The sequence below is a fragment of the Gossypium arboreum genome, chromosome 7 (assembly GCF_025698485.1).
Source record: "Gossypium arboreum isolate Shixiya-1 chromosome 7, ASM2569848v2, whole genome shotgun sequence".
In the NCBI taxonomy this organism is placed as follows: Eukaryota; Viridiplantae; Streptophyta; class Magnoliopsida; order Malvales; family Malvaceae; genus Gossypium; species Gossypium arboreum.
Genome location: NC_069076.1, coordinates 9,546,180 through 9,572,721, shown reverse-complemented (window position 1 = coordinate 9,572,721; position 26,542 = coordinate 9,546,180). Strand labels below are relative to the sequence as shown.

Below are 26,542 nucleotides of genomic sequence, written 5' to 3'. Positions count from 1 at the left end.
GACACTTATGATAAGATCATTGGACGACACTAATCAAGTTGCTTTCGTAATGGTATCCCATTAAGGTGAGATTAGTCACGATACTATAGTAAAATGACTTTGTGACTAAATGAGTTTATAATTAATAGGTGAAAAGCTAAAACTTAATTATAAATCATTTGAGTATCAATTGCATGTCTAATCTGTCCATGTTCTAGCTTGTTAAAACCAGAAATGAATTACATGTTGAATCAAAATGAACAGAATGAATAGAAATGGAGAAATGAAAAACATTCAAAAATGGTTATGGTTTTCTGTGAAATGGAGAAATGGAATCATTTAGAAATGAATGTGGTTTTCTCAAAATGGAAATGGCAATGGAAAGGGAAATGAAAATGAGAAATGATTCATTTGCAAATGAACATGGATTTCTCAAAAATGATTGAAAGAGTGAGTTTATTTTTTTGTGTTATTTTAAAGCTCGAAAATGAAAATAAATCATTCGATCATAGTAAACAAGTTGAATAATTAAATATTAAATATATTTTCTCAAAATTTTACCAAGGTAAAATCGTTATAATTTTATCGAGGGTAAAATTGGGATGAGAAATTATTTGATATATATTTATTGAAGTTTATTTTGGGAAATAGAAAAACAAATATTGGGTTGAAACAATTTATAAAGTATTGGGTTAAAAGCCCAGGAAGTACTTGCAATTGAACCTGATATGAAAGAAGCCAAAAAGCCCCTTATGTTAATAAGGTAGACAACTAACCCTAGCTAATATTAACTAGGGTTGCCACTATCTATACTCATAATTACACAAGAAGTTCATGTTTCTAGTTGAACTAAATTTCTCCAATTCAATAAAGGTTTTACCTTCTCTTCTTATAAATAAATGACATCGGTAGAGCTACAAACACAACTTTATGATATCATTATTATTCTAAAAAAAGGATATTTATTCTCTTAGAATTAAATATATTTTCCGTAATAACTATTCTATTGGTTTTTATTTGAAAAGAGAAATTTTCTTTCCACATAGAAGAAAATAAATTCTAGTTTTATGTTTTCTATTCAATTGGTTCGAGCCCACACTTGAAGCAGTTCATGGTACGAAAATAGCAGAGAAGATTGTTTGGTTGAAAGATTAGAACGACAATGATCCTTCTATTTGAAACATAGGTACGATTTTGGTCTAGGTTTTATCATTATAAATATCACAAATTAGGTTGGTTTTTAAAATTTTAAATTTTCACAGTGTAAGAAAATTATTTTCAAATTAAATTTTTTTCCAACAAGTTTTAGTGAGGAGGTTTCCTTAAAAGAGATAACTTTTTTGTGATAGCATATGATAGCTTTTCGGCCTTGAGGTAGGTACTATCATGTGGAATTCACTGGAGAAGTTTTTCTTTTTTATAAAGGACAACTAGTCATACGTGTTACTTGTTGAGATTGTCCCAAGATGGCTCATTTGTGGTGTGTGGAATGATAGATGTTGAGTTAATGGTTATACACTCAAGATCATTTTAGTTAAGTAACTTCCCAAAAATCCATGCTTAAGTTAGAATGAAGGCCAAATGTGAAGTGACTATTAGTATGTGTGAATACTTAAGAAGTTAGATTCATGTATTAAATGGATGAAAATCCATGTTCTTACCAGTTGATTATGATTTCCCCAAGGTGAATTAATTCAATGGGTGTAGGAATTCTCATTGCAATGACTTACAAATGTTTTCAAACTGTAATATAAGATGCATGCATTATCTTAATGCATATTCTATGTTGGTAAAAGTTTTCTTAATTTTTCTAAATACAAAGATATTAATGAATGAATATTTTATATTTTTCAATTAAAAAATGACACTTACTCCCTTACTAAACATACTTACTGAGAACAAACTGAACAAAAATAACTATAACAAATGGAAAAGGAACCTCATAATTGTCCTAAGCTATGAGGAACTCAAAACAGTCCTTGATAATAGATGCCCACAAGCCATTCAAGCTAAGGCTCAAAAACAATGGGAGGAGGTTGATGAGATAGCTTATTGCTATATGTTGGCAAGCATGACTGGTACTCTTCATGAACAACTGGAGACCTGTAAGACTGTTAAAGCATTTCTAGACAAACTACAAGACATATTCGGTGGCCAAGCTACCTTGGCTCAATAGTTAACTATAACTAGTTTGATGAATGCTTAGAAAAAGCTCGATACTCAAGTCAAAGACCAAATGATTAGTATTATGAGTTACTTTGTCGAGGTCATAGATAATGAGGCTAATTTGGACTATAACACACAAATTTAGATGGTGTTTAAAAGCTTGTCCAAGGATTTTGCAAGCTTTAAGGCTGCTTATAACCTTGGGAACAAGAGTCTAACGCTTACTCATGAAAGAGTTAGAATCCAATGACTTGATGTTTGATGGCGATCAACTGATTCAAAAAATAGAAGCAAACTTAGCGATTTCTTCTTTCTATAAAGGGAAGGGAAAACATGCTAAAAGAAACAATGTTAAGTCTTCTACGCCACCTAAAATGGAAAGGATGAGAACCAAGAAGACTATAAACTTATTTAAGTTTAAGTGTTTCTTCTACAACAAGAAAGGGCACTTCATGGCCAACTGCAAAGAGTCGAAGGATTACTTAGCCACTAATGGAAAAGGTATGAAAATTTTTATGATAGAAATTTTCTTAGTGGAAGATTTGACAGACCACTAGGTCATTGATTTTGGAGCCACTAAACATGTGCGTGTTCCTCTACAAGGGTTTGAGGAAATGAAAGATCTTAGAGATAAAAGTCTTTCGTTACAGACCGAAAATGGGACAAGTGTGACAACTAAAACAGTGGGAGATGTATATATATCTTTTGATAATTTTAGGAAGATTATTTTGAAAAATGTTTTTTATGTTCCAAGTTTTAAAAAAAACTTAATTTCTGTTGTATGTTTATTTAAAGACGGCTTGACTATGACTTTTAATAATATTGTTGCAATATTTAGAAATCACACTCTTATTTGTAATGGATGAATGAATAATAATTTTTATTTTATCAAACCAGAGATGTACACACTACTTGAAATTAAATTATAAAATAAAAGGTTTAAGACTTCTTACTCTTATGATGCGTACTTGTGGCATTTGAGACTTGCTCATATTAATCAAGAAAAAATCACTATACTTGTGAAAGATGACACCTTAATTTTGCTTAAGAAAGTTGATCTTCCATAATTTGTATCTTGCTCAGAAGTTAAGATGACTAAGTAACCTTTTAACTCGAATAAGTCACGTGCGAAGAGTTTTGACATATGTTTCCATTGCGGATTTATCCCAGTGAATTCACTCTTGAAAATTAATTTTTTGAATTCTTGATTAATAAATTTTTATGTATAATTTCATGCTTTACGAACTTGAACCTGCGACCGAGTTTTTGTGGACTTAGACCTACAGATTCACACCTTGCAAACATATACTTGAAGGCGGTTGTTGCAAATACGTGCTTGTACTCATGCTCAGGAGATAGTTTGCACATATACATTCTTGAAAATAGATGTCCAGTAAATTGTCTTAATTTGTAAATTTAAGGATAAGTTATGCAGACTGATAAACCGTAAATTATACATATTTTTACCCCATGTTTAATGCATTTTATGGATGAATTCTCATTAGAATTGGTGAATTCGATGCTCCTAATGCTTTAATTTCATGTTTTATACTTAGGAGAGCATAGGAGAGCGAAATGAACGAGAAACGGGCCAAATACGAAGAAAATGGGCCAAAGTACAAAATCAACACGGACCTCCTCACACGGGCAGACCATACGGCCGTGTCAATTTGGCAGAATTGGAGCACGAATCACACGGGCATAGCAGATGCCCGTGCCATTCTAACAGGCTCGAACACGGCCTGAAGTAATTGCACACGGGCGTGGCACACGAGCGTGTCCCTACCAAGCCCAAGTTAAGTCCAATTCAAAAAAGGCCACTCTGGAGGGTTTCTAGGCATTCCAAAGCCTATAAATACACCCTAGAAGAGGAGAAAAAGGGAGACGGAGAATAGGGGGTAAGGAATTACTCCAAGGAAGTCGATTGATCCATCTCAGAAGTCGGGTTCATCATCATGGCTGAAGATCTCTCCTTAATTTCTCTTCAGGAGTTTTGGTTTTCTTTATGTTTTGTATTTGTTATTCTTCTGAGATATTTTCTTATTTAGTTATGAACTAAATCCCCTAAATACCTAAGGGGAATGAAACCTAAGATGAATCTTGTTATTATTTTCTGAATCGTATGATAAATATTTAACTTGTTCTTAATTATGTGTTCTTAATTCTTGTTTTGATATCCCAAGATACTGATTCAAGACATGCTTTTATTCAAAGGAGGAATAGACCCTGTCTAAGAGTACTTTTGTCATAATTAAGTGGAGTTCATTGCGCGCCTAGAAATAAGGTGACAAGATTTTGCCGGATTAGGGTGAATCCTAATAAGGGGATCCATAGATCGAGTTAATGCAACCCTAGAGTGTTAATTAGAGAAAAGTCTCGGTTATTCAATCTAGGGATTAGACGTTATTAGTCTTGAATAGGGATAATAACATAACTTAAGGATCTCTACGGAACAAGTTGAATAAATAAATCATCCGATTCGGAGCTAGAATAACAAGTAAAGTCTAGGAGGATTTTTTCTTAGGTATTGTCTCAAGTCAATCGATTTCCCAAAAGCAATTCCCCAATTCTTTTCTCTGTACGTTCTTAGTTTAGATAATTAGTTAATTAAAACAAAAAAAACCCATTTTTATTCTTAGGCTAGATAATAAAAAGACAGTCATTACTAGTACTTTTAGTTCCTTTGGGTTTGACAATCCGGTCTTGCTAAAACTATACTACTGTTCGATAGGTACACTTGCCTACATCGCGATAATAGTTAGTTCAAGAATGAGTAATTATAAATATTTAAAACCTATCACGAAACCTCGCGACCAAGTTTTTGGCGCCGTTGCGGGGGAACTAAGATATTAGGAACGCTCAATTTTTATTACTTTAGCCATTTATTTTTCTTGCAATTTAATTTAATTTAATTATTATTATTTCTTAATTTACTTTTTCTTTCTCTTAGTAGGTTTTTATAGTTTATGACTAGAAGAAACTCGTCGAGACCATTACTTTTTGACGAAGAAATATATCGTACAATTCGTAAAAACCAAAGAAAAATAAGACGCAGCTTAAGATACACGGAGAACAAGCAAGAAGACAATACTCAACCCCCAACTGAAGAGATGGCTGACAACCAAGGCAATCAGCTACCTCTTGCAATTGCGGCTAGTCAAAATCCTGTTCCACGCACTATGTATGATTATGCTAAACCTTCTTTAATAGGAACTAAATTTAGCATAGTTAGACCGGCTGTAGCTGCAAATACTTTTGAACTGAAACCTATTACAATTCAAATGATACAACAGTTTGTTCAGTTTGATGGTTTGCAGGATGAAGATCCCAACGCTCACTTAGCAAACTTTCTGGAATTTTGCAATAAATTTAAAATCAATGGCATTTTTGATGATGCCATTCGTCTTCGGTTATTTCCTTTTTCATTGAGGAACAAAGCTAAACAGTGGTTGAACTCGTTACCACGAGGGTCAATTACTACTTGGGAACAAATGACCGAAAATTTTTTACTAAAATACTTTCCGCCAGCTAAAACGGCTAAATTACGTAATGATATCTCTTCTTTTGTGCAGATGGATTTAGAAACACTTTACGATGCATGGGAGAGATACAAGGACTTATTGAGAAGGTGCCCTCACCATGGGTTACCGCTTTGGCTTCAAGTACAAACATTCCAAAATGGTCTGAATCCCTCGACTCGGCAAATGGTTGACACAACTGCTGGCGGAACCATCAACAATAAAACACCGGAAGATGCCTATGAGTTTATAAAAGAGATGTCAATGAATAACTATCAGTGGTAAGTTATAAGGACAAACCCAATGAAAACAGCCGGCGTTTATAACATCGACTCAGTTACTATGTTGTCAATTAGGTAGAACTTCTCAATAAAAAATTTGATGGTTTACTTGGTTCTACGCAGGTACATCCAGTAATGAGGTGTAACTTAAGTGGAGGAGGTGTGCATACAGAATATCAATCTTTCAATCCCACAACTGAAGATGAACAAGTCAACTATATGGGTAACAATAACTTTAGATCTCAAAATAACTCATACAGTAATACTTATAATGCAGGTTGGAGGAACCACCCAAATTTCTCCTGGGGTGGTCAAGGGAATCAAAAGCCACAAAATCCTTAGGGTTTTCAACAGCCACACTATCAACATGAGAAGAAACCGAACCTTGAGGAGATGCTCTCAAAATTCATATCAATGTCAGAAACCCATTTCCAAAATACCGAGATAGCACTTAAAAATCAACAAGCATCGATCCAAGAACTCAAAACTCAGTTAAGCCAGCTTTCCAAACTAATCTCGGAAAGACCACTAGGAAATTTACTTAGTAATACCAAATCAAGAATGCATGTCAAAGCAGTTACACTAAGGAGTGGGAAAGTGTTAGTGGAATCTGAAAAGAAGTTAGTACAAGAAGCCGTGGAAAGCGAAAGGAGGGAAGAAAAACCTGAAAAAATGACAAATCAGTGCATGAAGAATATACACCACCGGCTCCATATCCAGCAAAATTAAAAAAAAGATCGCATTGATGCACAATTTAGTAAGTTTCTTGAACTTTTTAAGCAATTACATATCAACTTACCTTTTGTTGAAGCCATCTCGCAGATGTCTACCTACATAAAATTTTTGAAGGAGCTTCTAACAAATAAAAGGAAGTTTGGGGACATATCTACAGTAGAACTCAACGAGGAGTGCTTCACCATACTCCAAAACAAGCTGCCAACCAAACTAAAAGATCCAGGAAGTTTTACTATCCCTTGCTTAATTGGTAATCTGAATGTTGAAAAAGCATTAGTTGATTTAGGCGCTAGTATTAATTTGATGCCATAAAAAATTTTCAAACAACATGGTCTTGGGGAACCTAAACCTACTAGGATGAGTATTCAATTAGCCGATAGATCTGTTAAATATCCTAGGGGTATTATAGAAGACGTACTCTTAAAAATAGATAAATTTATATTCCCTGTTGATTTTTTTGTGCTTGACATGGATGAAGATGTGAAAGTACCCATAATTTTAGGGCGCCCATTCCTAGCCACTGCTAGAGCTGTGATTAACGTGGGTGACGGTAAATTGGTACTTAGAGTTGGTGATGAGGAGATGATCTTTAAAATTTATGACGCTATGAGATTCTCTAGGGAACAAGATGATTCACGTTATTTCATTGACTCTATTGATTATATTACTCAAGACTCGTTTTAGGAAATTGTACAAGAGGAGACGACGGAACTGTTTCCAGCTCAAGACGAGGAGACATGTGAGGAACCTAATGACCATTCATCAAGACAAGTAGAATGTGAAGGTATTAAGATAAATGATGAACTTAAGCAAAAACCCTCAATTGAGGAGCCTCCCAAATTGGAACTTAAACAATTACCAAACCATTTAGAATACGCATTCCTTGGAAATAATTCTACATTACCAGTTATTATTACTTCTAATTTGCAACCCAAGGAGAAAGAGGAATTAATCCAAGTATTAAAAGAACATAAGAAGGCCATAGCATGGAAAATTTATGACATTAAAGGAATCAACCCTTCTTTTTGCACCCACAAAATTTTGATGGAAGATAAATACAAACTGTGTGTGCAAGCTCAAAGACGTCTGAACCCCAACATGAAGGAAGTTGTAAAACCTGAGGTAATTAAAATTCTAGATGCTGGAATTATTTATCCTATTTCTGACAGTTCTTAGGTAAGTCCAGTGCAGGTTGTCCCCAAGAAAGGAGGCATGACGGTTGTGACCAACGAGAAGAATAAATTAATCTCAACAAGAACAGTTACAGGGTAGAGAGTTTGCATAGACTACAGGAAACTGAATGACGCCACAAGAAAAGATCACTTCCCTTGCCATTCATTGACCAAATGTTAGAAAGATTATCCGGACACATGTATTATTGCTTTCTAGACGGACTCTCTGGTTACTTCCAAATCCCAATAGCTCCTGATGATCAAGAAAAGACGACATTCACATGCCCATATGGTACGTTCACTTATCGTAGAATGCCTTTTGGATTATGTAATACTCCTGGCACTTTTCAGTGCTGTATGATAGCCATATTTGACGAACTCGTGGAAGATATCATGGAAGTCTTCATGGATGATTTTTCGATATTCGGTAACTCTTTCCATCTTTACCTTAAAAATTTAAAACGAGTTTTAATAAGATGTGAGGAAACAAACCTTATGATTAAATGGGAGAAATGTCACTTCATGGTTCAAGAAGGTATTGTATTAGGGCATAAAATTTCTAATAAAGGGATTGAGGTGGATAAATCTAAAATAGAAACAATCGAAAAATTACCACCCCCTAGTTCAGTTAAGGCTATTAGAAGCTTTTTAGGACATGCTGGTTTTTATAGAAAATTTATTAAGGATTTTTCTAAAATAGCTAAGCCTTTGACTAAATTGCTAGAAAAGGATATACCTTTTAACTTCAATCAGGAATGTTTAGAAGCATTTAATACTTTAAAGGATAAATTAATTAATACTCCAATCATAATTGCACCTGATTGGAACTTGCCATTTGAACTAATGTGTGATGCGAGTGATTTTGCAGTAGGTGCAGTATTGGGACAGCGAAGAGACAAGCATTTTCAACCTATCTATTATGCCAGCAAAACTTTAATGACTGCACAAGAAAACTATACTGCTACAGAAAAAGAGTTGCTAGTTGTGGTTTTTGCATTTGATAAATTTCGACCATATCTCATATTGTCTAAAGTTGTTGTTTACACTGACCATTCCGCCCTTCGCTACCTTTTAACTAAAACCGATGCAAAACCTTGACTCATTCGATGGATTCTCCTATTGCAGGAATTTAACTTGGAAATTAAGGACAAGAAAGGATCTGAAAATCTCGCGGCCGATCATCTATCCAGGCTCGAGAAATCCAATACTAGAGAACTAGATGACGTGGAAATAAATGATTCATTCCCTGAAGAACAATTTTTCGCTATATCTATAACTCCGAGGTGCCTTGGTTTGCAGACATCGCGAATTTTTTAGCTGCTAACATTATCCCAAAAGGGTTAACGCACCAGCAAAAGAAACAATTCTTTAATGATGTGAAAAACTACTTTTGGGACGATCCATTTCTGTTTCACAGATGTGCAGATCAAGTCATCAGAAGATGCATTACAGGATCAGAAGTATCAAAAATATTGGAAAACTGCCACTCAGGGCCAACCGGAGGACACTATAGTGGAACTAAGACCGCACACAAAATACTTGAATCAGGTTTTTATTGGCCTTCGTTATTCAAAGACGCTATCAAGTATGTTACTTTATGTGACAAATGCCAACGGACAGGTAACATATCTAAACGTGATGAAATGCCTCAAAATAGTATGCTTTCTTGTGAAATATTTGACGTTTGGGGTATCGATTTCATGGGCCCATTCACTAGTTCATTCGAAAATAAATAAATTTTAGTAGCAGTTGACTACATGTCCAAATGGGTAGAAGCCCAAGCTCTACCTACTAATGATGCTAGAGTGGTAGTACGTTTCCTTAAAAAACTCTTCTCAAGATTCAAAACACCTAGAGCAATTTTTAGTGACAGGGGCACTCATTTTTGTAATACCCAATTTGAAAAAACCCTTAAGAAATACGGAGTTCATCATAGAACAGCCACCCCATACCATCCTCAAGCTAATGGACAAGTTGAAAACTCAAACGGATCTTTGAAAAAATAGTAGAATCAAAAAGAAAAGACTGAGCAACAAAAGTAGACGATGCCTTATGGGCTTACAGAACTGCTTTTAAGACTCCTATAGGGACATCACCTCACAGACTTGTTTATGGAAAAAGTTGTCATCTACCATTCGAACTAGAGCATAAAGCTTTTTGGGATATTAAATTTCTAAACCTTGATCCCGAACTTGCAAGAAAAAACAGGTTGATGCAGCTGAACGAGATGAATGGCGAGCCAATGCATACAAAAATTCACGCCTATACAAGGAAGCGACAAAGCGGCGCCATGACGTTCGTTTAAAGAAACGGAAACAATTTGAAGTTGGAGATCTCGTCTTACTATACAACTCAAGACTCAGATTGTTTTCCGGGAAACTAAAATCACGATGGTCAGGACCCTTCGTAATTCAATCTGTTCATCCATATGGCACAATAGAGGTAAGTCAGCCATCATACGGTACTTTTAAAATAAATGGACACCGTTTCAAACTTTATAATGGTGAGAATTTTAAAGTTGATGGAGAGGAACTATGACTCTACAAACAGCCCTGAATATACTAACAAGGTAACAGTCGAGCTTAGACTATAAACAAGCGCTTCTCGGGAGGCAACCCGAGTACTAATGATTTTAAATTATTTTAAATTCAAGTTTTAAACATTTAGGTCACTAACAGGGTATTTGAAGCACAGGTTCCCAACTCCACCCGGCCGTGCTTAAGGCCGTGTGACCAACACGGAGGGAAACACGGCCGTGCGATATGACCGTGCGAAAACAGGGTAAAAGATTTCCCCAAACACGGGCTGCGATAAAATGCCACGGCCGTGCGACATGGCCGTGGTCGAATCTGCCGAATAAACACTGGCGTGAGACACACCCGTGTCTAGACAACACTATTGAAATAACACGGACATGCGAAAACCTACACGATCATGGAAAAAGTGAATCACGCCAGACACGGTCGTGCAATACGATCACGTAGTGACACGACCTATACACACGGGCGTGTGAGAAGACCGTGTGGCGACATCTTAATTCGCGACAAACATGACCGAGCTACGACACACACGGGCGTGTGCTACGGCCGTGCCACTTGAAAAATTAGAATAATTATCTTATTTTATTTTTCTTTTATTGAGTTTTTAAGATTCATTCATTTTTAAGATTCATTTGTTTTTCTTTTCAAAAAAAAAAAAATACGGCTTACCTTTAGAGTCCAGCTTGCCATCCAAAGTATCTCCAATACTCGATCTCACCAATCCAATGATATCATCCGTTCTTAATACAGGAAGTTTCACTCCTCCCCCTATCTTATTTTTATACTCTAATATCTATCTTTGTACATTGAGGGCAATGTACATATTAAGTGTGGAGGGGTATTCATGTCACTATCAGAAAAATCCCTGAATAATCATATTATTCTCATGAAAAACTCTCATATCATATTTAGGATAAATTTTAATTGATTTATGATTTAGATTGATATATCTTGAATTAAAATATAGGGATTTATGCATTGATTATTTAAACTTTAAGACATTAGAGAATCAAGCATGATAAGTTGATTTTTAAGAATTTTAAATTATAGGTTGTTTCCCCAAGTCTAGGTATTACTTTGAATTGGAATTCACGAGTCTAAACATCCAAAAGCCATAATTTTTGTGAGATTTTTGAGCCTTTTGAGCATCTATTCATCCTTTCATGCTCACTTTTATTATTGCTTTGAGTGCTTCAGTATTGAACTGTTATTCTAGAACTTGCTTGATTATGCATGTCGAGACTACAACATTTGATTTGATATATCAAAATGATTAAGGCACTTAGGATTAACCCACTCATGCCATGAAAAGCCTACCTCCACGATTAACCCCTAGTAAACCCCCTTGAGCCTAAGAAGCCATTCCTTGTATTAACCTTAATATTAACCCTTAACCCATTATTGTTGAAATCCCCTAAATTAATCCTTATTTTTTTCGAGATTTGAATTGAATAAATTGTTTAGCTATGTCTTATTCTTAATAACTAGTCTATGTTATGTAACTTGTTCTTAAAAAAAAAAAAACTATGTAGTCTATGTTATGTAACTTGTTTTTTTTAAAAAAAAACTATGTATGCATATCTGTAATTTCATATTCTGAGAGAAGCTCTGTTGTACGCAAGTGAAGATTAACTCTTTTTCTAGTTAGGCAATTTTTCAATTCAATCTCGATTCTAACCCTTTCTTTCAGCTTGTGACCGCACCCATAACCAAGCCTCATTACAACCCTCTAAAGACCTTTTGATTGATGTATCATCTTAAATTATAGTGGTGTAGATTTGATTTTCATGCAAGCCTATGGTAATGACTTTTCATTATTGACTATTGAGTGCTTCATTTATTGTCCTTAAACACCTCGAGTGATTTGAGTGAACCTTTAGTGAGGATGTGAAACTCTGTGATATTCTGAATCAAAGGTAACTACTTAGATGAAGAGAAGCACCTAAGTTTGCATGACTAAATACTCAACCTGGAATGCTTGACACTTTTATGTTCTTTTAGTTGAATTCTCAATGTATGATTACCTATGGATTATTTTGAGATATTATCAATAAGAATTATAAGTTGAGGAGAAATTATTTTGATTATGAGTTGAGAATTTTGCTTGAGGACAAGTAAATGCTTAAGTGTGGGGGTATTTGATAAACCGTAAATCATACATATTTTTACCCCATGTTTAATGCATTTTATGGATGAATTCTCATTAGAATTGGTGAATTCGATGCTCCTAATGCTTTAATTTCATGTTTTATACTTAGGAGAGCATAGGAGAGCAAAAGGAACGAGAAACGGGCCAAAAAAGGAGAAAATGGGCCAAAATATGAAATCAACATGGCCTGGACCTACTCACACGGGCAGACCACATGGCCATGTCAATCTGGCAGAATTGGAGCACGATTCACACAGGCATAGCACACGCCCATGCCATTCTAACAGGCTCGAACACAGCCTGAAGTAATTGCACACGGGCGTGGCACATGGGCATGTCCTTGTCGAGCCCAAGTTAAGTCCAATTCGGAAAAGGCCACTTTGGAGGATTTGTAGGCATTCCAAATCCTATAAATACACCCTAGAAGAGGAGAAAAAGGGAGACAGAGAATAGGGGGTAACGAATTACTCCAAGGAAGCCGATTGATCCATCTCAGAAGCCAGGTTCATCATCAAGGCTGAAGATCTCTCCTCAATTTCCCTTCAGGGGTTTTGGGTTTTCTTTATGTTTTGTATTTGTTATTCTTTTGAGATGTTTTCTTATTTAGTTATGAACTAAATCCCATAAATACCTAAGGGGAATGAAACCTAAGACGAATCTTGTTATTATTTTCTGAATCGTATGATAAATTTGTAACTTGTTCTTAATTATGTGTTCTTAATTCTTGTTTTGATATCCCAGGATACTGATTCAAGACATGCTTTTATTCAGAGGAGGAGTAGACCCTGTCTAAGAGTACTTTTTTCATAATTAAGCGGAGTTGATTGCACACCTAGAAATAGGGTGACAAGATTTGCCGGATTAGGGTGAATCCTAATAAGAGGATCCATAGATCGAGTTAATGCAACCCTAGAGTATTAATTAGAGAAAAGGCTCGGTTATTCAATCTAGGGATTAGATGTTATTAGTCTTGAATAGGGATAATAACATAACTTAGGTATCTCTATAGAGCAAGTTGAATGAATAAATAATCAGATTCGGAGCCAGAATAACAAGTAAAGTCTAGGTAGTTTTTTCCTTAGGTATTGTCTCAAGTCAATCGATTTCCCAAAAGCAATTCCCCAATTCTTTTCTCTGTACGTTCTTAGTTTAGATAATTATTTAATTAAAACAAATAAAACCCATTTTTATTCTTAGGCTATATAATAAAAAAAAGTCATTACTAGTACTTTTAGTTCCTTTGGGTTTGACAATTTGGTCTTGCTAAAACTATACTACTGTTCGATAGGTATACTTGCCTATACCGCGATAATAGTTAGTTCAAGAACGAGTAATTATAAATATTTAAAACCTATCACAAAACCTAGCGATCACGGACTTATATAACAGATTCATGCTTGGTGGAAACATGCATGCAGATTCATTCTTGTTAAGAAATCTCACTAACCCATGTTTGGTAACCTTCATTGCGGACCCTAATTTAGTAGTATTCCTTGCAAACTCATGCTTGAAATTGTCCTTGTGGACTCATACATGGAATATTCATTGAAAACTCATACATGGAATAATCCTTGTGGACTATTACTTAAAAGATATTGCATGCAGACTTTTGCTTAAAGGTTCATAGATACAGGTTCATATATGTTAGTTTTGTGCTTGGTGGGCCAAGACATGAAAAGTCGTTCCATGCGAATTCAGACGTGTGGGTTTAATGAACATACAGTCCTGTGGATTTTTATATGGTGGAGTCCAACGTATAGCCTTAGCAAGGGAGTTTGAGGACAGGTCCAACAGACCATCATATCTTAAAACATGAGGATAAATCCACCGGTCTGTCATGACTTGCCTATACCCATGGCCATAGGGATTACATACATGTATGAGGCTCAAAGCCTTAGACTCCATAGAGTTTCATACGTGAAAAGAACCCTCGTAGGGTCATCGCATACTTGTGCGCGTATGTCTCCGTACAGTCCAACCGAACCTCCGCAAAGCCAAATAACAACCACATTTGGTTATAAAATTTTGTTTCACTCCAATTATTTCCCAACTAGCCACATAAGTATCCCTTAATTACTCTAAGGCCCATTTCAACCCAAATTTTTACAGCTTGCTACTAAAAATTTCCATAGGGAATAATAAAAAGAAATTAATTAACCCAAGGAATTCAATTAAAATATATTCATGCTTTATTTCTAGATTTGGGTGACACTAATTGTCGTATAGATCAGGACTTGAATCAAGTCAAGCATAACCAAGAAAAAAGGGAAATTTGTTGAATAGACCTTACAATTTAACTTGTTTGCCGATTTTTTTAGGTAAGTTCATAGGTGTAATTGGGTTTAAATTGTTATATAGTTGTGAATGTGTGAATGTTGATTTATATTTTGAATTATTTATGATTTGGTACGAAAGATGAGATATGGACTAAATTGTAAAGAAACAGTTAAATGTGTTAAATGTGCCTGAGTGAACATGTTAAAGGTTAGAATATGATTGACATGCCAATAGGGTTGCTGCGTGCTTGTATAGGTTTAGCACTATGGTGTTGTTTGCTTAGCACTTCGGTACTCTTTGTTTAGCATTTTGGTACTCTCTGTTTAGCACTTTGGTGCTTTCTGTTCAAAACTCCGGTGTTATTTGTTTAGCATTATGGTACGCTCTGGTGTGGTGTAGTTACATGAGTATCCGAGTCTATTTAGTATAGTTCATTGGGCTAATATGATAAAGAAAAATAGGGATGAAAATTATTTTAATTGAGGAACCTTTTTGAATGTACTAAATTGAATGACATATGAAATGTTGAAATTCTCTGTTGTTCAATTATATGATGAACTCACCTATTTTTTGTGAATTAATATGTCAAGCTTAACTTGTTACGTTAACTAATTTAATATGTTTATTTATAATTCGAGGTAAGTTTATCGTTTATTTACCTGTGAACTTACTATGCATTTGAAATGTTTACCTAGTTTTTTTCGGTCTTTGTAGATAGTCGGTTTGCGAAACTCATTAGCCAAACTTAGCGAAGCTTACATTATCCTACTATTGACTCAGTAAAATTTTACTCGTTTAAGCTCGGTATTGTGGCATGTGTCTAGGAGCTTGTATATGTGTTAATCTATGAATGAATGGTTAGTTAAACCTTGGTTAATGTTTGAGTTTGAAACTAATGTTCATATATGTGCTAAGATATGTTTTGGCAATATGGTAAACTTATATATGTGTTGTGACATGAATTGGTTATATGTGAGGTCACTTGAGTAGTGTTTAAAGGAAAGTTTGGAGTGGATAAAATGATGTACTTGAATGCATGTTTGGATGTTGGATGAAATTGTTATGTTTGATAAGGAATGGTGCTAATTTGTGGCATATTGTTTAGTTGAATTTTAGGTTTCCAAAAGTAAATGATGAGTGTGTTTTGGAATGGTTTTTGTACATGATTTAATGTGTCTAGGACATAATTTGAATTCATATTGGTTTGGGGATGACAAAGTGACCAAAATGGTAGTTTTGGCATTTTTGACAGAATGGTATTGATACCTTAGGTAAAAGTATCAACACTTTGCATTTTAAACTATTTTTTCAAACGTCGAATATCAATTTGGCATCCATATTGAAATAAAGTATCGGTACTTGATATTAGAGTAACAATACTTTATAAGGGTATCAATATGAGTGAACTCTTGTTTTAAAATTTTGCAAAATAGAATGCCAAAACGGTACTGATACTAAAAATTGGTATCGGCACATCACGCCTAGTATCAATACTTCTTGATTTAATTTTATTTTAAACATCAAACCTAAAAATGACATCGGTACCTTTCTGGGGTATAGATGCTTCTTTCCAAGTTTTGAAACTTTTGCATATTGGTCCTTATTCAATCCTGAGTTAACCAAAGAGCATACAAAAGCTCATATATAACTTGAAAAAGTTTTAAATTGCACTGAAAGGTGGAAATGTTTGAAATTAAGGGTTTGATTTGATCATTTGTTAAATGTTTGTACTTGTTTCGTTTTCGACTGTAGCATCCCATAACTCAAACTTGATGATCTGGTTGGGTAAGAGGTATTACAGGGGGTCTTTCTATTTATATTGGTCAATGAAATTCTACTCATTGGAATTGATGTAGGGAAATTGCCATTGGTTAAAATATGGTTAACCCAACAATTTAAAATGAAAGACTTGCGAGAAACTTATTTTTTTCTAGATGTTCGAATCCTAAGGAATTGAAATAAAAAAGTGACAGCATTATTACAAGCTTCGTACATATGCAATGATCGGCTCATGGAAGGAAACTCAACCTTCTGTATTGGGCTTTCATCTTTCTTTGAAGGATTGTCCTGTGACAGTGGAAGAAAGAGAATACATTAGGAAGGTTCCTTATGCTTCGAAAGATGGAAGTTACATGTATGTTATTTTATGTACACGTCTATATATCTGTTTCATAGTAGGGATGGTGAGTCAATATCAGGAAAATTCCAGTCCAAGACACTGACAATCAGTTAAGCATATACTCAAGTATTTATGGAGAAGGAAGGATTATACGCTTGTATATTCCGGAGTAGATCTTACTCCTATTGACTATAATGATTCTGACTTCCAAACATGTTGAGATTTAGAGAAATCAACATTGAATTGTGTCTATGTCCTAGGTGGCGTGTCCATAGTATGGAGAAGTGTCAGACAAAATGTAACACCCCTTACTCGTACCCGAGACTGGGACGAGGTATAGGGCATTATCATACACAAACATGGCATTTATGAAAAATACGGACTATAAAATTTCATTTCAATTTAAAACTGATCAAACGAAATCATATTGTCTCCATTATGGGCCTACGAAGTCCAAATCATATTGTCTCGGTTCTGTCCCGGATCACTTTTAATGTATGATTTGGACTTCGTAGGCCCATAATGGAGACAATATGATTTTGTTTGATCGATTTTTAATTGAAATGAAATTTTATAGTTTGTATTTTTCAAAAATGCCATGTTTGTGTACGATAATGCCCTATACCTTGTCCAGGTCTCGGGTACGAGTAAGGGGTGTTACACTTTGCTTGACACTTCTCCATACTATGGACATGCCACCTAGGACATACACAACTCAATGTTGATTTCTTTGAATCTCAACATGTTTGGAAGTCAGAATCATTATAGTCAATAGGAGTAATATCTACTCCGAAATGGTATCAGAGCTACGATTTAATCGATTCTCATACTAACGTAGCATGTATCGAGTCTAGCTATACATGCCATTATACAAGCTTTAATAGTGTGACATCTCCTAACCTTTTTAAATTGTATTTGAATATAGTAAATGTCTTCTAATCAAGCTCGAGATGAGTCTGAGGGAGCCGAGAACATGCTCCTGCTTCTGTACAGTAAGTTACCTCTAGTAGAGGTAGGAGGTCCGGGAAGAGGCGAAGGCTACCTTTTTTGAGATGATGGATGAGTGGTTTGTGGATTACCTGAGAAACTGCCCCAATATACCAAAACCTCCTCCTCCCCTTGCTCGACCTGAAGAAGAAATGCCACAAGGTATGGCACCCGTGAGAATTGGTAAGGCCCTAGTGGATAAACTTAGGAAATACGGAGTAGAAGAGTTTAGGGCTAAGATTGATGATGATGTTGAACAAGCTGAGTTCTGGCTGGAGAACACTGTACGAGTTTTGGACGAGTTATCGTGTACAACTGAGGAATGCTTGAATTATGTTGTATCTCTTTTGAAGGATACTACATACCACTGGTGGAAAACTGCATCTTCAGTGGTACCGAAGGAAAATATTACATGGGATTTTTTCCAAACCCAGTTTAAAAAGAAGTACATTAGTCAAAGGTTTCTGGACTAGAAAAGAAAGGAATTTCTAGAACTCAAGCAAGAAAATCGGACTTTGTCAGAATACGAAAAGAAATTTGTCCAACTAAGCCAATATGCTCGTGAGTGGGTCCATACTGAGGAAAAAATGTGCAAGCGCTTTCGAGGAAGGACTAAACGAGGATGTTAAACTATTGATTGGAGTACTTAAGATAAGAGAGTTTGCTGTGCTGGTCGACAGAGCCAAGAAAGCTGAAGAGTTAAGTAATGAAAGGATGCAAGCAAAGAGGAAAGCTTGAGTTCTGAGTAAAAGATTCGTGGATAAGACATATACAGTTCCCAAAAAGAAATCGAGAAGCCATCAGGAACGTTTTAATTCATCAGTGGGATATTCGGGCAAAGCAAGAAGCTCTAAACGCCCCAACCAGCGGTTTTTCTCTCCCATGACAGTTAGTGTGGAGAGTGTGGGAAATCAAAAGCTGCGGTGTAACAGCTGTAATAAACTCCACTTCAGAGAATGCCAAAAGAGGAGTGGAGCATGCTTTTGGTGTAGTTCTTTCGACCACTTCCTTAAAGATTGTCCGGAGCGAAGTGACAGGGAGATCGAGCCAACTCTAAAACCAAATGTTCCTATCTCTTAAGGCAAGCCTCCAGGATATCCCAGAAGTAGCAGGGGTGGTCGTAGTGTTGCAAAGGACTCTACTACCAGATCAGAGGCTCAAGCTCTGGCAAGAACTTATGCTATATGCGCTAGAGAGGAAGCCTCAGCTCCTGATGTCATTACGGGTACATTCTCTCTTCATAATGTACATGTTATTGCCTTGATTGACCTAGGATCGACCCATTCTTATATTTTCATGAAATTGGAGTTTAGCATGAATATGTCTGTAGAACCAACGGAGTTTGTGATTAAGGTGTTGAACCCTCTAGGCAAGTCTGTATTAGTAGATAAGGTTTGTAAGAATTGTGCTTTGACGATCCAAGGTCATTGTTTTCTGGCTAACCTTATGCTTTTGCCCTTTGATGAGTTTGATGTAATACTTGGCATGGATTGGTTAGATGTGCATGATGTAATTACAAATTGTGGTAGCAAGTATATTGAATTGAAATGCTCAGATGGCGAAATTGTCTGAGTTGATTCAAGTGATTTGAATGCACCACCTGTTGTGATTACTTCAATGATGGCTCACAGGTATATGAGAAAAGGGAATGAAGCTTACCTTGCTTTTGTACTGAACTCTAAAGAATCAGAGTTGAAGATCGAGTTGGTACCAATAGTGCGTGAATATCCAGATGTGTTCTCAGAAGAGTTGCCTGGGTTGCCCACTGTTAGGGAAGTAGAGTTTGGTATTGAGCTAGTGCCAAGAGCAACACCTATTTCTATTGGCCCGTAGAGGATGGCACCAACCGAGTTGAAAGAGTTAAAAGAACAGTTGCAAGAATTGACCGATAAAGGTTTCGCAAGACCAAGCTTTTCGTCGTGGGGTGCTCCCGTATTATTTGTAAAGAAGAAAGATGGTTCGATGAGACTATGTATAGATTATTGACAGCTCAACAAGGTAACTATTAAGAATAAATATCCTTTACCAAGGATTGACGACCTGTTTGATCAGTTGAAGGGAGCTACTATGTTCTCTAAAATAGATTTGAGATCCGGGACCTATCAATTGCGAGTTAAGGAGTCAGACATGCCAAAGACCGCTTTCAGAACAAGGTATGGCCATTATGAATTTCTTGTGATGCCTTTTGGGTTGACGAATGCTCCGGCGGTGTTTATGGACTTGATGAATAGAATATTTCGACCATACTTAGACAAGTTTGTTGTTGTATTTATTGATGACATCCTGATTTATTCCAAGGATGAGATTGAACATGTGGAACATCTGAGAACTATTTTATAGACTTTACGGGACAAACAGTTGTATGCTAAATTTAGCAAGAGCGAGTTTTGGCTCCGAGAAGTAGGATTCTTGGGTCACCTTATTTCGAGTGAAGGCATCCAAGTTGATCCAAATAAGATATCTGCCATTGTCGAGTGGAAGCCGCCGGAGAATGTAACCGAGGTTAGAAGCTTTTTGGGCTTAGCCGGTTACTACTGATGCTTTGTCAAAGGATTTTCTATGATCGCCATTTCGATGACTAGACTACTCCAAAAAGATGTTAAGTTTGAATGGTCGGAGAAGTGTCAGCAAAGTTTTGAGAAGCTAAAGACATTACTAACCGAAGCTCCAATTTTAGTACAACCCGAGCCGGGAAAAGAATTCGTGGTCTATAGTGATGCATCCTTAAATGGAATGGGTTGCGTGCTTATGCAAGAGGACAAAGTGATAGCCTATGCTTTGAGACAATTAAAGCCGCACGAGAAAAATTATCCAACATACGACTTGGAGCTAGTTGTTATTGTATTTGCCTTGAAGATTTGGACACACCATTTGTATGGTGAAACTTGTCATGTATACACCAATCATAAAAGTTTAAAGTGTTTGATGACTCAAAAGGAATTGAATTAAGACAACAGAGATGGTTAGAGTTGATTAAAGATTATGAGTTGATCATTGATTACCACCCAGGGAAGGCAAATGTGGTTGCCGATGCACTAAGCAGAAAATCTTTGTTTGCTTTGAGAGCTTTTAACACGCAGTCGGAGTTGTTGGATGATGTTTTAGCCTTGGTAGAGTTAAGAGCTAAACAGACATTTCTTCAGGAAATATGTAACACCCCGTACCCGATACCGTTGCCGGAGTCGAACGCGAGGTGCTAACAGACTTGATTACTTTGTTTTCACAGTCCATTTTAAAAAAAATTTCCAGACAGGCTGGCTAACTGCGTCACTGTTGCCTTAAAAATCATATCTCGAGTTCCAAAACTCAAAAACTGATTCCGTAAATTTTCCCTGAAATTAGACTCATATATCCATATGTGGATTTATTTCTAGAATTTTTTGTCAGGCCAATTGGTACAGTTTATTAGTTAAAGTCTCCCCTGATTCTGGGTTCGACTACTCTGACCTTCATGTATTACGACTTGGATATCTCCCTGTACAGAGCTTCAATACTCATGCCGTTTGTTTCTGATGAAACTAGACTCAAAGGGAAATCTATAAATATAAGGAATGACTTATAATTGTCTCTGTATAATTTATGGTAAATTTTAAAAGTCGAAACAGGGGATCCAGAAACAGTTCTAGCCCTGTTTCACGAGAACTTTAATGTCTCTTAATATACTGTTCATATGATAATTTCGTTACTTTCATATGAAAATAGATTCATCAAGGTTCTATTACATAATTTATTCACTATTTAATTCCATTCCTACAAATTTTAGTGATTTTTCAAATCCACACCACTGCTGCTGTCAGCATCTGTTTTCAAGGTAAACTTTACCTATTTCGTGGTTTCCATGGACCAACTAGAGTTTTGTCATACATAGGTCCACATATGATCATATTTAGCCATTCCAATGGCTGATCATTTGCCCGACACTTCCATTCCAGTCCATAGTCACATCATGAAACCATATATATATACATAAACACAAATGGTCTAATGCCATACTCCACTTCTACGAGCCATTTTCGCATGGTACATACACACATACATCACAAAAAGTACTTGAAAAACAACAAAGGGTAGTCCTATACATGCCATATCCAGAGTTCAACTAAAAGAGTACCAAAAGGGCTTTGATAGTGTGGATGACTTCGATTTCGATGATCCCAAATCCGATAGCTAACGAGCAAAATCTATAAAACAGAGAGCCAAAGCAAGCGGGTAAGCATTTTAATGCTTAGTAAGTCTCAAGTAATGAAATCAGCTTTGACTAAAGTATTACATTCACATAGCTAAATGAATCACTTTATTAATACACATTCTCATAATCATACTTACTTCACACTTCATCAACATATACACACAAGGTATCAACCTATCTAAGAGCCGAAAGTTCGTTAGTCGATTGAACGAATACTATTTAAAACGAATCAACTTTTCCGATGCACATGCAAACATACCTTATCGTTTGGGTTTTTCGAGCGTATTAATTAATATTATTATAGCACAAATCGCTCACCTTCAAACCCAAGTTTCTTGATTTAGCCGGATATAACCACACGTAATTGCCTTGGTCTTAACCGGACATAGCAACTTCGCACAAATGCCTTGGTCTTAGCCCGGATATAACAACTCGCACAAATGCCTTGGTCTTAGCCGGATATAACAACTTCGCACAAATGCCTTCGGGCTTAGCCGGATATCATTCAAATGCTCATGCACACATATATCAATATTCATGACACATCCATATTTCATTTCCGTTACTAAGGCTCAAACACAAATCATTTATCAAACCTTTCCAATTTCGGCTCAATAGCCACACACAAAGAGCATGATTTCAATTGGCTTTATAACATAGGCTCTATGCACAGTCGGCTATCCGCCATAATATGACAAATCATTTCAATATAAATCAAGTAGGGTCATTACTTGAAGACTTACCTCGGATGTTGTCGAATGATTTCGACGGCTATTCGATCACTTTTTCCTTCCCCTTATGCAACTTTGGCCCTCTAAGCTCTTGAGCCTAATTCAAACAAATAGAGCTTATTTAATAATTTATCAATTTAACAATCCGATTAAATACATTCATATCATACAATTAGGCGCGAATAGCTTTATTGACTAGTTATTCAAGCATTATACATGTGCTCTACTCATGCACCACCGAATAATAGGACTAGCTTAATACCTTGCATTTTCGAATTCATAGACATCATTTCGTTCCTCACAACACACATTTTGTCCCTAACCATCATAAGAGCCCAAGGCATCACTTACAATGCCGAATTCCAATTAAGTCTACCATCATAGCATTATCATATTTATGCACTTGGTAAGTTGCGTCTGAACACATTCGGCACTAGGTGTCCAAACCAATGTTCCTCGAACATTAAACTCAATTTATAACCCATTCAAAATTCCTTAGCAACAAGCATTTAACAACAATGTACTTAACCAATTCCTTAAGCACACATTCGGCAACATATATATATATATGTCAATGACTAAAACACTTAGGTCGATTCTTTCCATTTTGTATCTATGCACCTATTTGATCATTAGTTTAGTTCAAACACCCTTACACCAAGATTCATCCAATTTAACATGAAACACAAACCTAAATCCTCAATAGCTACCATGGCCGAAAGTTCTAGTCATCCCAAAATTCAAAATTCTTAGCATGGGCTACCTAGAGGATTTGATGACTAGTTCAAATCTCAAACCATTTAACATACTTATCAAAATATATAACATTACCACCATTTTTCTTTAACCTCTACCATGGCCGAATGTTCATATCACCATCCATTTCAAAGATTTCGGCATGGTTAAGTAAGGGACTTAGAATCTAGATTAAAACCATGCTAAGATTTTAAAGGACTAGCTTGAATTTCTTACCTTAATGAAGGCCTACCATGGCCGAATGGCTCCTCCTCTTCCTCTCTTAGAATCGGCCAAGAAGAAAACATGAGAAAGACTCCTTTGTTTCTTTTCTCTTTTCCTTTTTTTATTTACTTATGTTATAAAATATAAGCTACTAACTAATAATTAATACATATTATGTGCATATAAGCCCATCATGGCCGGCCACTACTTATGATATATGGGAAATTTGACATACAAACCCCTCATTTTTGCATGCATGATCCACTAGTCATCACACATTTCCCCATCATACTTCCAAAGTTTACTACTAGGTCCTTTCTAGTGAAATTCACATTTATAACTCTAAATCAAAACATCAAAAATGTCACACATGAGTTAACACATATTATAGGCATCAAAATAAATTTTAAATTATTCTTATGCCTCAGTTTTGTGGTCCCGAAACCACATTCCGACTAGGGTCATTTTAAGGCTGTCACAACTCTCCCCCACTTTAGAAATTTTCGTCCCCGAAAATCTTACCGGTAAATAGGTTTGGGTATTGCTCTTTCATAGAGTTCTCGGGTTCCCAAGTAGCTTCTTCTATCCCGTGTTTGAGCCATAACACTTTAACTAACAGAACCCTTTTGTTTCGCAACTCTTTCACTTCACGTGCCAGGATACGAATTGGTTCTTCTTCATAACTCATATTGGCTTGAATTTCAACCTCTGATGGACTAATTACGTGCGACGGATCAGATCTATAACGTCGAAGCATCGAAACATGAAAGACGTCGTGAATCTTTTCGAGTTCAGGGGGCAAAATCAAACGATACGCAACTGGACCGACTCATTCGGATACTTCATATGGCCCGATGAACCTCAGACTCAATTTGCCTTTACGGCCAAATCTGAGTATCTTTTTCCAAGGCGAAACTTTAAGGAACACTTTATCTCCCACCTGATACTCAATGTCTTTTCGTTTCAGATCCGCGTCACGACTTCGACGATTGGAGGCTATCTTCGACTTTCATGGATTACTTTTACTTTACATTCAGCATCTTTAATCAAATCCACTCAAAATTTTACTTTCACCGAGCTCGGTCCAAAACAATGGTGTACGGCATTGACGCCCGTACAAAGCCTCGTAAGGTGCCATCTTAATACTTGATTGAAAACTATTATTGTAGGCGAATTCAATCAAAGGTAAATACCGTTCCCATGAACCACTAAAGTCGAGGATGCAACATCTCAACATATCCTCGAGTATCTGAATTATTCGCTCGGATTGACCATCGGTTTGGGGATGAAAAGCAGTGCTAAAATGCAGTTTGGTACCCAAAGCTTCTTGCAATTTCTTCCAAAATCACGAGGTGAATCTCGGATCTCTATCCGACACAATAGAAATCGGTACCCCGTGTAATCTCACAATCTGAGAAACATACAATTCAGCTAGTTTATCCAATGAAAAATCCGTGCGTACGGGGATAAAGTGAGCCGACTTAGTCAGTCTATCGACAACGACCCAAATTGCATCTTTCTTACTTGCCGACATTGGTAACCCAGATACAAAATCCATCGTGACTCGTTCCCATTTCCATTCAGGTATCATGATCGGCTGAAGTAAACCCGTAGGCACTTGATGTTCCGCCTTTACTTGCTGACATATTAAACACTTCGAAACAAAATCGGAAATGTCTCGTTTCATACCATGCCACCAAAACTGACGTCTCAAATCGTTGTACATTTTCGTACTCCCCGGGTGAATTGACATTCGGCTACAATGAGCTTCGTTCGAGAATCATCGAAATGAGTTCGAATTTCTTGGAACACACAACCGATTTCGTACCTCAAACAATCGTCATCATCAATTTGAAACTCCGATTCCACATTGAACACATTCACCCGTTTTGCAACCAACTCATCGTCGACTTTCTCGAGCTTCACGAATTTGATGAATCAATAATGGTTTGGCCTTTAATTCGCTACTAACACATTGTCGGGTAGAATAGACAAGTGTACATTCATCGCCAGAAAAAGCAAAGTGATTTTCGCTTAAGGCGTCCGCAACCACATTAGCCTTTCGGGTGATAATCAATGACAAGCTCATAATCTTTTAACAACTTGAGCCAATGTCTTTGTCGCAGATTCAAGTCTCTTTGAGTCATCAAATATTTGAGACTTTTGTGATCCGAAAATACATGGCACTTCTCACCAAATAAGTAATGTCGCCATATTTTCAAGCGAATACGATGGCGACTAATTCGAGATCATGGGTCGGATAATTTTTCTCATGTGGCTTTAATTGTCTCGACGCGATAGGCCACAACTCGACCTTCTTGCATCAATACGCAACCTAACCCAAGTAGGGAGGCGTCACTATAGATGACAAACTCTTTGCCTGATTCGGGTTGCACTAAAATTGGAGCTTCAGTCAAATAAGTTTTCAGTTGATCAAAACTTTTTTGACATTTTTCCGTCCATTCGAACTTAACATCTTTTTGAAGTAGCTTCGTCATGGGTGTGGCTATCATCGAGAAACCTTTTACAAACCGTCGGTAGTGTAAGCAAGCCCCAAAAAGCTCCGAACCTCGGTAATATTTCTTGGAGGCTTCCGGTTAAGTATGGCGAAATTTTGCTCGGGTCAACTCGAATACCGATGCGGATACCACATGACCCAAGAAGCTAACCTCTCTTAACGAACTCACACTTATTGAACTTAGCATATAACCGCTTATCCGTAAAATTTGCAACACTAAT

At 36.4% G+C, this 26,542-nt stretch overlaps 1 non-coding gene across 1 annotated transcript; it reads right to left on the bottom strand.

The window, feature by feature from the left end:
* Window positions 1-5,684: 5,684 nt before the first annotated feature.
* LOC128295910 (small nucleolar RNA R71) lies at window positions 5,685-5,791 on the bottom strand. The gene has a single exon (XR_008286459.1). It is a non-coding gene; the product is annotated as a small nucleolar RNA R71 (small nucleolar RNA).
* Between the last annotated feature and the right edge of the window lie 20,751 nt (window positions 5,792-26,542).